This window comes from Rhagoletis pomonella, unplaced genomic scaffold (genome assembly GCF_013731165.1).
Source record: "Rhagoletis pomonella isolate Grant_MI unplaced genomic scaffold, Rhpom_1.0 Rhpom_scaffold_00009, whole genome shotgun sequence".
In the NCBI taxonomy this organism is placed as follows: Eukaryota; Metazoa; Arthropoda; class Insecta; order Diptera; family Tephritidae; genus Rhagoletis; species Rhagoletis pomonella.
The window spans coordinates 2810311-2825240 of record NW_023458563.1 but is presented as its reverse complement, the minus strand read 5'-3'; positions in this window follow the sequence as shown (position 1 = coordinate 2825240).

The window sequence follows — 14930 nt, the reverse complement described above, 5'->3', positions numbered from 1 at the left end:
GGCATAAATTATCATTGAACATTAATAAATGCTACCATATGACCTTTTCTTGATCTTCAAACATCATCAGTTCGAATTATAGTATTTTAAACCATAAACTCATCTCAGTCAATGATTTTCTAGATCTGGTTGTTGTGTTTGACTCGGGCTTCACTTTTACAAATCATGTTAATTACGTTATCCCGCGGCGTATAGCGGCTTAGCATTTCTGCGTTGATATGCTTAGGATTTTAAAGATCCTTATACCAGGAAAACTCTGTTGTACAAGATAGACGCATGTTGTATGGGGTTTGGTAGGACATGGTATCAATAGGGCAAAGAAAGGATGTCAGATGAAAGGATACGCAGAATTGTCATTTAGGCGTGACTCGCCAAATTATGTATATGGCACGATCTGTATCGTTTCGATACTCAAAAATGATTGTTATTTATTTCCACTTTCATTTGTTTATATAGCTTAAAAATACAATACAAATTCTAAGTTCAATATACTTAATTGACCTACTTAATTTCTACTATTGCTCATAATGATTTTGGTAGTCATGTGCAATGTGATTCCTCACTATTAACACTCAAAAAACTTTTTGGTGACACACTGTACATATTTTGTTTCGTCAGCAGTTATTTGTATATGCAAAATTGCTTGAGCACACTTTCTGTTCATAATAGCCGATCACACTCAACATGACCCAATTCTCATATTATAAGCAAAAAATATAATTAATAAAAATGAACTGCTATGCATATAGCTAACACATATTGTATCAGGTACATGCACAACACCCTCATCCTTTAAAAAAAAAAAATAATTTGACTATCTTAATGGAAAATTTATTTTTTCAGCTTATGCATTGCTAGCTTTAATTAGATTGTTATTATGTACTTCTTTTTCTTCTTCTCCAATCAATATTACACTATTTAAACCATTTTGTGTATAATCTTGTATGGACCTTTAAAAGGTCTTTCTAGTTTTTTCTTATTTCCTATTTTTATATAGAGATAGTCTCCAGATTTAAAATTAGATTTTTTCACATTTGTTTGTTTTCTTGCAATTTGTCTTTTGCTTTCAATTAGTGTTTCTCTTACTTTTTCATGTGCATATTTCAACTTCACTTTAAATTCATTTATGTAATCATTTAGGTCATACAATTTTTCTTTATTTTGTATAATTTCACATGGTAATGCACATAATTTTCCAAATACTATCTCAAAAGGTGTGTACTGTGTCGATGTGTGTGGCGTGGTATTGTACGAGTACGTATAGTATGGTAAAAGTTCCTCCCAGTCATCTTTTCCGTCCATGGTCATCAGAAAATCGTTTAAAACTCTATGATTTCTTTCTATTGAACCTAGTGTCTCATGGTGGAATGGTGTTGATGTTGATTTTTCTATTTTTAGTAACTTACAAATATTTACTAATAATTGGTTCGTGAACTCTGTGCCCTTATCTGTCCTAAGTTTTTTGAAACATCCATATTTTAATATGAATTTCTCCACTATTGTTTTTGCTACCGAAACTGCATCTTTTGTTACTAACGGAAAAACTTCAAAAAACTTTGTTAAGTCACATTGAATGGTGAGTATGTACCTATACCCACTTGACGGTCTTAGTGGTCTAACTGTATCTATTGTTACTACTTCAAATGATGAGCTTGGAGTCTCTGTTAGTGCAAACCTTTCCCTGGTGTATCTTGTAATTTTTACCTCATTACAAATTTTGCATTTATTAATATAATCTTTAACCATTTTATTCATATTCTTCCAAACGTATTTCTGCTTCAACTTACTTATACATCTTCTTATACCGCAATGTCCTCCTAACTTGCTATCATGATAGTCTTTAATCAGATTCTTCATTTCCTCCTGATTTTCTATGTTCTTCGGTGGATCGTAAATTATTATGTCTAGACAATTTTTATTCTTATTTTCTTGCAGTTTCTTAAATATTTCCATAAACTCGTGCACCTTAATTTTCTTAAATATTTCATCTTTCTTTGATAACGCTAGCTTTGTTAAATTTGCATGTTTCGCATAGGATAATAATTTCGTCAAAATCAATTTTAACTCTGATAAAGATCCATTACTAAATCCTACATGCACTATGTCTTTTACTGCATATATTTTCTTGTCTTCGGCCTGATTTTTCTCTAGTTGAAACTTTTTTATATTCCTTGTATCTGTAATTGATATGCACTCCCAAATGTGAAGGTGATCAATCTTCACTGGTGGCATTTCTGTCGACTTTTCACTAGTTTCACTACTATCTTTTCGTATTTTATTCTTCATTGCTCTAGTCATTATATTTATATCCTTCGTAGGTACCATTTCTTTCAATTCTTCTGAGCTCAATCTTATCCTAGATAATGCGTCTGCATTAGTCTTCATTTTGCCTTGTTTGAATACTATATCGAAATCATAATCCATTAAATCTACTCTTACTCTGGTTAACTTAGATGATGGGTTCTTATGTGTAAATAAACTAACTAAAGGTCTATGATCTGTGTATACTATAAATCTTCTTCCATATAAATAAGGTCTAAAATAATTAATACCCCATTGTATTCCTAAAAGTTCCTTTTCTATTACTGCTATATTTAGCTCATGCCTGTTGAGCGACTTGCTCGCATAGGCGATTGGTTTATCTTTGCCGATATCTCCTTGCGACAAAATTGCTCCTAAAGCATAATTTGATGCGTCAGTTGTCAGTATGAATGGTTTTGAAAAATCTGGGTAACTTAAAATCGGCGGTGTCATTAAATTCTCTTTTAAATTTTGAAATGCAACCTCACAACTGTCTGTCCAGCTGAAAATGTGATTCTTTTTTAATTGCTGGTTTAATGGTCTAGCTATTTCCGCAAAATTTGGGATGAATCGTCTATAATAGTTGCAAAATGCTACAAACCTACGTACTTCATCAGCATTTTCTGGTGTTGAATATTCTTTTATAACCTTATACTTGCTTGGATCCGTGGTCACTCCATTGGCTGTTATTAAGTGACCTAGGTATACTACTTCCGGTCGCAAAAAATTACATTTACTCGGGTTAAGCTTCAAATAGTATTTGCGCAATCTTTTGAAAACTTGCACTAAATTTATATTGTGCTCTTTTAGACTTGCACCGAAAATAAAGATATCATCTACATACAAGAATGCAGATGCTTGCAATCCACTCAATGCAATTGATAACATCCTTTGGAAGCTATTTGTTGAAATTTTTAAGCCAAATGGTAAACGCTTGAAATGGAAATGACCATTCTCTGTTGAGAAAGCTGTTAACGGTCTCGATTTCGAATGCAATGGAATCTGGTGAAAAGAACTTGTCATATCTAGTGTGGAAAAATATCTTGCTTTTCCAAGCTTGTCAAGTACATCTTCAAGTCTTGGCAAGGGAAATTTGTCATCCACAATCTTTTTGTTAAGTGACCTAAAGTCTACTACTAATCTCCACTTTTTCAAATTCCCAGTGCTTTTTTTCTGGCACAATCAATAGTGGTGAATTATATGGACTGACGGATGGCTCAATAATATCGTCGTCAAGCAAATCTTGAACCTGCTTATTAATCTCCTGAAAATTAGCGTGTGGCAACCTATAATTTTTTTATATATACTGGTGATTTATCAGCTGTTGTTATCTTCTGCTCATAAAAATTATTTTTTGTCAATTTTTCTCCATCTAAATGAAAGATGTCTTGGAATTCTTTACAAATCCTTGAAACCTCCATTGTTGCTTCTTCGTCTAAATTGTCAAATTGTATCTCTTCTTTAACCCTTTTAAATCTGTCTTCATCCACTAAATTCCTACAATGTAGTATATCATAACACCTTATTGGTTCAACACCCAAAGCTATACGTTCTAGTATCACTTCTTTATCTGAAGTATTTAACAATTTCACGTGTTTATACCCATCTGCTGGAATTATTGTGGTTGCTACAAAAACTCCTTTTCTAAGTTCTTTACCTAATACTACACAGTCTTCTTCTATAGCAATTTCTATGGGCACTATTACTTCTGAACGGGCTGGTATTCTTACATTCATAACTGTTTTTAATTTCATGTTCATGGGCAATATAATATCTTCCTCTTCTACTGTTGTTGTTAGTGTATATGTTTCATAGTCTATCTTACAGTTGTACTTACTTAAAAAGTCTCTTCCTAATATCCCATCGACAACTAAATTTATATTCTCATTAATAACATGAAATTTATGTTCAACCACCTTATTTTCTAATAGTAACTGTGCCCATGGAACTTGTTGTATTATTCGTTATTCCATTGAACTCACAAAATTCCTCACTGTTTATTTTATTTAAAAATCTTGCATTATACTTCACTAATGATGCATCTGCTCCAGTGTCCACAAAAAACATTAATCCTGAATCATCGTGATTGGGGCCATCTAACTTAATAGTTACAAAGTTAGTAAATTTTTCATTAGTCGTTATACTTATGACCTTCTTTGTGCATACCCCGGATTTCCTGCTCCGGGGGCAACTCCGTTTCCCGAGTTACCTTGCCGGTTTCCATTATTACTATAACCACCTCTGCTTGTGCTACAGTTATGTCTTCCACCAATATTGTTATGATCGCTTTGACCATGGGTAGTGTATCCTCTGCCGTTATTCCTTGCATTATTGCTGCTTAGGCGCCTTCCGTAACCTGTGCTACTATAATTTTCACTGTTTCGACCTCTGAACTGCCTATATCGATTGGAACTTCCTCTTGTTCTATTCATAAACATTACGTTATTATTACCTGCAGCATGTGAGCTTTGCACACTTGCTTCTGCCGCTAGTTGAATTGCTTCATTCAGTTTACTAGGTCTGGCGGCTAGGATTATGGATTTATAAGGATTATTTAGTCCACTTTTAAATGCACCTAAAGCAATTTGCTCATTAAGATTCACTATTATCTCTCTATTCTGTTCACCTTGTTCTGCAATCTGTATGTCATTCATTGAAGCCACTAAGTTCTCTATTTTACTAGCGAAAGCACTAACACTTAAATTTCCTTGCTGTGCTCGTGTTATTTCATGATGCAATTGTAGGGCGTTTTTATTGGATTTATAAATCTTTTGTAAAGTCTGTGCTAAATCTGTCAGTATTGTGGGTCTATCTTCAGTTAATAACCTGTTCTTCACTTTGTCAGTTAGTTTGGTTGCTAGGATAAAATTTACTAGAACTGCATGTTGACTTTCTGCTAAAGTTTTGTCATAGAAATCTACCAATCCTAGAAATTGCGACAAACTTCTGTAATTACCATCAAACCCTGGTATTACTTTTACAGCTGTTGCTATGTCAAAGTTAGCCATGTTTACATATTTTCCTTGCTCCTGTTCTACTTGTTCACTTTCTTCTCCTTCTATCGGTATTAAAAATTTCTTTATTTCACTTGCTAACGTCAAGAATTGTCTTTTCTAAGTCCTCTGGTTTCTTTATTACTTTTACCAGCGATCCCCAAGCTGCTTCTATGACTTTATTTTTTTCTTCAATATAGTTCTTTGTATATTTCCTATTCGGACTTTTTTTTAAATTTGTCAATTAGTCTGTCAATACCTTCACCGCACCGCACCGCAATACCGCACTTTCAGTATTAATGGCAGGAGTGCCGCTCTGTTAAAATGATGAGATCTGTATCGTTTCGATACTCAAAAATGATTGTTATTTATTTCCACTTTCATTTGTTTATATAGCATACAAATACAATACAAACTCTAAGTTCAATATACTTAATTGACCTACTTAATTTCTACTATTGCTCATAATGATTTATGGTAGTCATGTGCAATGTGATTCCTCAAAAAACTTTTGCTGACACATTGTACATATTTTGTTTCGTCAGCAGTTATTTGTATATGCAAAATTGCTTGAGCATACTTTCTGTTCATAATAGCCGATCACACTCAACATGACCCAATTCTCATATTATAAGCAAAAAATATAATTAATAAAAATGAACTGCTATGCATATAGCTAACACATATTGTATCAGGTACATGCACAACAACTCTTTTCAATGCGCTGGTACGTTCTAAATTAGAGTATGCCTCTATAATATGGAATCCAATATATAGCTGTTATGCTAGTAGGATTGAAAGAGTCCAGCGGAAATTTGTTCGCTTTGCCGTAAAGCCGCTTAACTTTTCTGAGCCTTTACCGGCCTATAATTCTCTCTGTAAGCTTATTGATGTAAAATCACTGGAAAGTAGAAGACTTATCCAGTCACTTATGTTTATATATGATCTGGTTAATGGTTATATTTATTGCCGTGTTTTACTTAACCAGATTTGTTTCAATGTTCCAAACAAAATTTTGTGTTTTCAATTACCTTTTTATATGCTTCCAGTTAAGGCAAATTAATTTACTCTAGCACCAATATATATAGGGCCTTCACGGAGTTTAATAAAATCTCAAAAATTGTAAATATTGAGTTTTCATTGGCGAGATTGATATTTAAATCTAATATTGAAACGTTGTATTATTAATATTATTTCTATTATTCTAACCTATTATGCCATCTAGTTTGAAAGATTGTTAAAGTCATAGACTAAAATAAATGAATTGAAATTCACACAATTTAAAATCAAATAAATATGTATTCATTATTTTTAATTTGTATTCCGATTGGAGGCCGCTGTGGTGTAGTGGTTAGAAGTGCGCGCCATCATTCCGCATGGCCTGGGTTCGAGTCCAGTTTCCGACCAACATCAAAAAAACAAACACTATTATGCAAAAGTAAATCGCAGAAAGCAATGATGTTATCAAGGACCTCATTTCTGGTTCCGAATAAGAAGATGAAATCAGGCTCAATCTAAAAAAATTATTTATTTTAATGAAAGAAAATAAATAAGAATAAACGTTAGTCTTACCAAACGAAAACCATCAGGCAATTTGTATTGCGCTCAAACATCAAATATTTGTTGTGGATTATTTATTCTCGGTGTCTCGAATGCTGTTCATACGTGTTGCAGCGCACGCGCACCAGTGTTTGATTTTTTGTTGATAAGCCATTGCATGGAGATCATGTGTCAACGCTCTATATGCAACAATAAAACAACAACAACAAAAAGCAACAAAGCAAAAACACAAAACTTAAAATTCACTCACTCACCTTTACCAGCTAGCAATCTTTACGATTCATCGATAGCTCCGCGAATGATTATAAAAATCAAATCACAAATTAATATTTGATTTTTTATTGTATTTTTTATCCAGCAAATTCCTTCATAAAACATATAAATTTATATTATACCTGCGTCTTATATACGGTTGCCAGACGTACTGATTTTATCAGTACAGTACTGATTTTTCAACTCTTGTACTGATTTTATTAATTTCTTCAATCAGTACGCTAATGTCCTGAATTTTCAAAATTTGTACTGATTTGTACTGAATTTCAATTCAATTCAAGCAAAATACTTAAAGATTTTCTTAACGTTTTTACATAATATTAAACTTCCTTAAACTGTACTGTAAAAAGTAAGAAGAAAATAATTTAATTATAGTTGACAAGTTTCAGATAATGTTTGATACACGCAATTAATACAACGCATTAATGCAACAAAAATATCTATCGTTTTATGAGCATATCGCAGAGGCGTTACGTACCAGTTGCGTTAATATGATGGAGCTAAAATTATTTAAAAAGAAGGATGACGTTTTTTGTTAATTATCTCGAAAATATCTTTCAGTTTAATAACTACAAATTTGAATATTCGAATGGCTTTTGCCTATAACTTACAATTCTTTTTTCACAATTTATTGACATTGTAAAACAGCTTTTTCATAAAGTTTTTCAAAAGACAAAGAGTTAGACACTCTTTTTAGCGAATTCATTGTTTTTCAAAGTTTTTGCGTAGTTGAAAAAATTAATTTAAGCCATGAGGAAATATAAATGAAGTCATTAAATAGTGGTACTTTTCCACAGTTTGAAAAAATATGTAATTTTGTTTTTTTTTGAACACCACACTCAAACGAACCAACCGGGAGGACCTTAAGTATAAAGTTTGCTTCCTTGCGCAAAGAGCGAAGCCAGCTTCCAATTAGAATTTTTTTAAAGTGAAATTCAAATTAAAAGTAATTTTAAAATGAAATGTATAGAATTCTTTGACTATTTAAACTCTGAAGATGGAAATGATCTCATTATTGCTACATATTTAAAAAATGTCATAACTATAAAATTATTTATTGGCTTCTGTGTACAATCATGTGTACACTAATGTTAAAATGAATAACCCTTTTTTTTATTAACTATATTTTATTTATATACCAAAATATTGTTAAAAGCAAGTACTGTGATGTTATAAAGTCTTATCTGTTACTTACATTCATAATTTTGCTTTGAATAAAAATGTACTGATTTTTTTAGCATGAAAAAGTCTAACGTACTGATTTCGCGCATAAAAAACTGGCAACCCTAGTCTTATAGCAGCCAACAGGTAATTTCGCAATGACACGCAGTACATAAAAATATGCGGGCAATTTAGTATATTGCACGAAAATACTCGTATATTGTACGAATTTAAAAAACATGTTTCTGGGGCATTTCGCGTCAAGCGGAAAGGGAAAAGGCTGATGCTTTAGAATTCCTTCATATTTTGGGAAATTATACCTGTGTGAAATATGAAAAAAAACGGATGTGAGGAGTGTTGCCTCGTCGTTGTTCCAATGGAAAGCCTGAGCGCCATCTTGGACAACAAAACTATGATTTTCTGCAAAATCACACTGTACGATGACTTCTCCTTGGTCTAAATTTTCCCTAAGATTTTTAAAATAAAGCGACTGTTCTTCTGCAATATTAGCATGTGGTTTTAGAGTAGCCAGGGCATCACATAAACTGTGTACAAAATCATCACTGGACAGAATTTGAGTGGAGATTGTGGAGCGGTCTGTGCCAAGCCAACTTTTAAACTGCACCTAGCATCATACTTAGTGCGAGGTATAAGTGAACAAATTTACGTACCTCCCAAACTAATGCAGATCCCATTATAAAACTTTTAGGGTATTATAACTAAGGCTATATTTACAACAAAAAATAAAAATAAAACAAATTGGTCAAAGTTTCTCAAAATTTGTTTTCAAAATTTCACTTTCGGTGTGGTATAACAAAAACAAAAATATTTTTTGGAAAATTGATTTCGCATTTTAAAAAGCGGATAATTTTCTCACCAAATCGCGAAGTTTAAAAATTTTTGGATTTTTTTTTATCAATACGAAAAAATACTAACCTAATTTTAATTTTTAGTATTCTTTGGAAGCCCATAACTCGAAAAGTAACTATCATATAAAGTAAAAAAATATCCACACAATTTCATATTTCACACAGGTACACCCACCCAGAATATATATGTAGGAATTCTAAAGCCTCACCCTTTTTCCCCTGTCCGCTTGACGCGAAATGCCCCTTCTGCATTAGTACCATGTACGAAAGTACAAATAAAACTAATAGAGAATTGTAGATTTCGTATATTTTAAAACCACACGTAAATATTACGAATGCCTTCGTACAATATGCCAAATTATTGTTAGAGAGATTTGGTCGGTAATTTACGCATGGGTTTTGTAAAATAAACGAAAGTTTTCATAAATTGTACTGAAAAAATGCCTTACGAACCTCCTTTCGTTATATTTACGAGTGGTTCATGAAATCCTGTTTCGTTTTGAAAAATGTGTTCGTATTATGAACGAAAGTTGCGTACGTTGTACAAAAACCAAGACTACGAAAATTTTTCGTAGCATTTTTACGAAATTTTATTTTCAGATTACGCATGCTTGTCAGAGATCTCACACGGTCACAAATTTGGGTTTAATTTTTAAACCGCGCTGGGACTACTGCCTTTTTTAATCTTTTATAGTCCTTTTTTTAAACCAGTCAATAGTTTTAAGCAATTTGTAATATATTCTGGTTTAAATTTTAGTCCAAAAAGTTCGTGGTTTAAAAAGCAAACCAAAATATTTTAATTCTAGTTTCTAGGTTTCATATATAGAAAACTTGGTTTAAAATCTAAACCGAAACAGAAAATCTTTGCACACAGCGAAATGTGGTGTTGATGGCTTAGTGTGAAAAGATACTTGATACTGGCTGTAGCTGAGTTTGTAAAGATGGTTGATACAATTGGTTGCTACCAAGGCTGTCCGGGTTCAATCCCCATCAGACGGAGCATGAAAGTTAAGATTTTTTATTTTATTCCTTATTATGAAAATGTTTGGTTTCAAATTTAAACCGAACTATTTGAAACTGAATTTAGTTTGGTCATATATGTAGTCCAAAAAGTTTAAAATTAAAAGCGAATTTTTTAACCATGCACAGGTGGAAATAAGACCATCGGTAAAGCTCATGACATCGAAAGGGATTAGTATTCCATATGGTATCACAGCGTTACTATTCTTGGCCTATATGTGAGGAGAATACTGCCCTTTAGTGGTTTCAACTTAAACTAAAAATTTTGACTTTACAGAATGTTTTTGCTTTTAAACGCTCTATGGAATTGGCCAAGGCGCATCCATACAAGGTGGTGTTGATTGCATATAAGTAAAAGTCCCGTGTATTTTGTTATTGCTTTTTGGTACAGGAGGATGTCAAAACGAAAGGGAATATGAGATAATTTTCATCATTTTCTTTTGTTGACATCCTAAAGTTGCGCCCCTTCGTCTTGGATGACATTCTCCTGTACTAGTGTAGAGACAAAAATATCCAATCAGCTGATCAATCAACACCACCTTGTATTGATGCGCCTTGGAATTGGCCAACGAAAAAGTTAGTTAGGCGCCGCGAAGCAAGCGGGCATTGGCTAGTTATATATATAATTTATTATACATTTTTTAAATATTGAACCTTTCGTGTTTTATAAAGTCAAACCATTTACGGTCTTTTTTTTACGTTATAAGGAATTATTAGATAAAAATTTGTAGCGAGTTTTGTGGGGAAACATTTTTAAAAGCGTCGGGAAAAGTAGGAATTTTATTTGAGTTGAGTGGGGATTTTCCAAAAAATTATGTACCATCACTGTCCCACATGTGTGGATTTCTTGTCCCGGAACCATTAGTGTAGAATTCAGCTCATTAAAATATATGTTGCAAGAGGCGCCGAAAAGCTGAAATACCGACGTTGACGTTGCTTCTAGCGCCGCCATTGAGTTAGTCCCAAATTACCGTTTAGCTTTTAGTACCTTAAAAAGGACTTTGACTTATTTTTATTTATTATAGTATACATGTTAAATAAACGTTTGTTTTAAATTTTGTTTGACATTATTTTATTTTAAATCAACATTCAACTTTTACGTTTTGGCACATTCGTATACATCCATAAATGTATGTACATTAGACTGCGCCTTATTTGTATGGAGAAAAATTTTTGTTAAGCTTCAAAGCAAGACTCCCCATAGAAATGTTCCTTTGATCATAAAAAGGGCCCTACGAAAAATTAGAAAAATCGGGCAACGGAAAGACGTGCCTCAATGGCCCTAAATTTGAACATTTTCTTGCAATTTTTCACAAAGTGGCCCAAATTGCCTGTAAGTCAGTAGGAAATTTAGTTTGCAATGGCACTTAATATGGTTTTGTCCCCGATGTAAAATTTGGCTACACTATTTTTAAACCTTCCCAACTTTTAAAGTTATTGAGGTTTTTCCCACGTAAAATTACAATTTTCTAGGATTTCAGAAGTTAAATTTAAGCTCAGTAAATTTAGATCAAATTGGTACGAAGAAAAAAAAAATTAGTAGTGAACTTTTCATGCAGTTTACTTCTATTTGACACGTAGATCAGAGATACACAGTCTTGAACCTAAATTTCATGAGTTTTTTTTTTGTTTTTTTGCGATTTGTAAGCTTACTTTGCATTTTTCATAAAAAATGGTTGAATACGAATTTGTAGAGAATTTAATTTCCCACATTTCTTATATTTAACCTTTAAAAAATAGAATTTTTTATTGTAAATAATTACCAAAAAGTGCGATTTTTACGTTGTTACGGGTTTCGCCATTTTTCAACAATTTCTGTTGAAAAGTTGTAGAGAATTTTCTCTTTTAAGCTCTGGTTTCCTCGAAAAGCGGTGCCGTAATATTACGACCGTATCATACCTATTCGCTTATCAGTAACGCTTTTATGTAAAGCTAAATGAACGTAACGTAGCTTTATACTTTTATGTTGTATAGGCATTCATTGCTTTTCACAAAGTTTATTAGGACTTCATCCTCTTCTGCCGTCCATGAACTCACCACTTCTTTATTCAAAATTTATATTAAATGCTTTTATTTTGGTCAAAAGAATTGTATATGACGTTGCCAAAAAACGTTGAAAAATAGTTATACACCGTCAATGTCGCCGTCAAAAATATTACGGTGCCGTCAAATTACATTACGGTGTGTATTGTCGTCATCTTAGTTGACATCTGGTATTATTTACATGGCACTGTTTTTGGCAACGTAGTTACGACCGCTATTTTACGTTACCGCTTTCGAGGAAACCAAAGCTTTAGTGTTGCGTTCTCCGGTGGCACAAAAGTTGTAAAACAAAATCTAATTTGCGGTTGGTTTAGATGCCATATTTGAGAAGCCATGTTGCATTTTTAAAAAGGCCACACCGTTTTCAATGGGGCACATCTATGTCGCTAAAAATAATGTTCGTACAAAAGTTATGGAGAATCAAATTTTCTACAAAATTGGCATTTGAATATGCTACGTATTTTCAAGAGAAGTTGTTGAAAAATGGCGAAAGCCGTGGCAATGTAAAAATTTTTCACACTTTTTGCTAATTATTACAATAAAAAAAATTATAATAAAATAAAAAAATGGAAATTAAATTCTCTACAAATTTGTATTAAAAAAAAACCCGAAAACATAAAATTTGAGATGGCGGAATGTTCCCATTGAAATTTAGGGGCGAGACTTAAGATCCATGCTCTACATGTCTAATAAAAGTAAACTGCATCAAAAGTCGGCTACTACAATTTCTTTTCTTAGTACCAATTTGATCTAAGTTTATAGTGCTAAAACTTATTTGCTCAAAACCTAGAAAATAGTAATTTTACGTGGGAAAAAACCTCAATAACTTCAAAAGTTGGGGAGGTTTAAAAATATTGTGGCTATATTTTGACATGGGGGAACAAAAGTACATCAAGTGGCATTAAAATATATCAAATGTTCCACTGACTTATTTTGATCATTTTATGAAAAATTCCATGAATGTGCTTAACTTTAGGGTCTTTGAGGCACGTCTTTCCGTTACCCGATTTAAAAAATGTTTCGCAGGTCACGTTTTTATGACCAAATGAACTTTTCTGCTTTTAGAACAAAGTAGCAAAATAAGGCTCAGTCAAATGTACATAAATGCATGTATGAACGTATGTGCGAACTCATGTTAAGATTGATTTGAAAATCTCTACGGGATAGAATTTCAAATGAAAGCAGATTTATCAATTGAGGAAGGCCTTGACTATTTTGACCGTGAATCAGTACAATGGGAACAAAGGAAATTGAATATGTCCACTGTAATTGAAAACTTGTTATATGGCTTCAAATACCAAATACATATGTACATACACATATTAATATACATACTTACAAGCGAATTAAAAAATATCCCTGCAGAAAATTTCAAACTCTGTCCATTGTGTGATAAATTTTAGTGCAAGTTTTAAGTGGCTAAGAATTACCGTTGATTTTTATATTTTTATACATTTATTTATTTGTTGAATCTGCTTTTGTTATGTTGAGCTTAATAACAAGTTTTAAAATCTTAACTCTAATTAATAATATGATGACTCAAACCCTGGGTTTGAGCCCTTTTAGTTTAATGCTCATCATAAGGCTGGCAGGTATCTTTTTCGAAGGCACGTGAGGTTTACTGTATTACACAAGGCCTTAGCCAACGGGTTTGGGTGATTACGTACTTTTTACACTTTTCTGTGCTATTCTTTTCGAACGTACGACGGCGTAGCTGTCAAAGCTCTCAGCGTTTTCATTTATTTATTTATTTATTTATTATTAATCAACAACAAACAGGATGTTTACAGACTATATGATAGTTAAATACAAATATCTTATGACAAGAGCCTTACAAGTAGATTCTTAAAAGTAGACCTAGAGTATGAGAAATCAAAGTCTAAGGAAGAAGAATACGCATTAAACTGTGCTAGCGTCCATTCATCCCATAGACAGTTTTAGCTATACCCACGAAAAACAATTCATTACAGCGGAGAATGCGTGAGGGAACATTAAAATTAATTTTCATGAGCAGGTACGGACAATCTATTGATCCCGCACACATATCAAAGACAAAACACATCGACAACATAGGTGTTTATTAGTAAGCAACGAGAGCGATAGGATGGAATGGGATCTATAAAATTCATCGAGCGCAAAGCAAAGCGCACAAAAGCTCGCTGAACAGACTCTAATCTATTAACATGGACTGCATGAAACGGTCTCCAAACGAATACCGCGTAGTCTAACCTGGACCGATCTAAGGACGAGTACAACAGTTTGAGAGTATAGGGATGAGAAAACGAAGAACAGTTTCGACGAATAAAGGCCAACATAGCGAACGATTTAGAAACAATATAATTTATGTGAGTTGTGAAGTTGAGCTTGGAGTCAAAATAGACGCCCAGGTCTTTACATTCACTTATTATCTTTAGCGGCGAGTTTGAGATGCAGTAAGATGTTGGAACAATACTGAAAACTTTCGCATAAGAAGAATAGTGACATTTACTAATGTTGAGGAACAAACGATTACGCACACACCAACTATATAAGTTATCCAACTCACACTGGAGAATGGTTGAATCTTCTGAACATTTAATTTCATAATAAATCTTCAGGTCATCCGCGTATAGAAGATAATTACACTTCGAAAAACATGAGAAAATATCATTAATGAAAAGGACAAAAAGTAACGGGCCTAGGATACTACCCTGGGGAACACCAGAGGAAG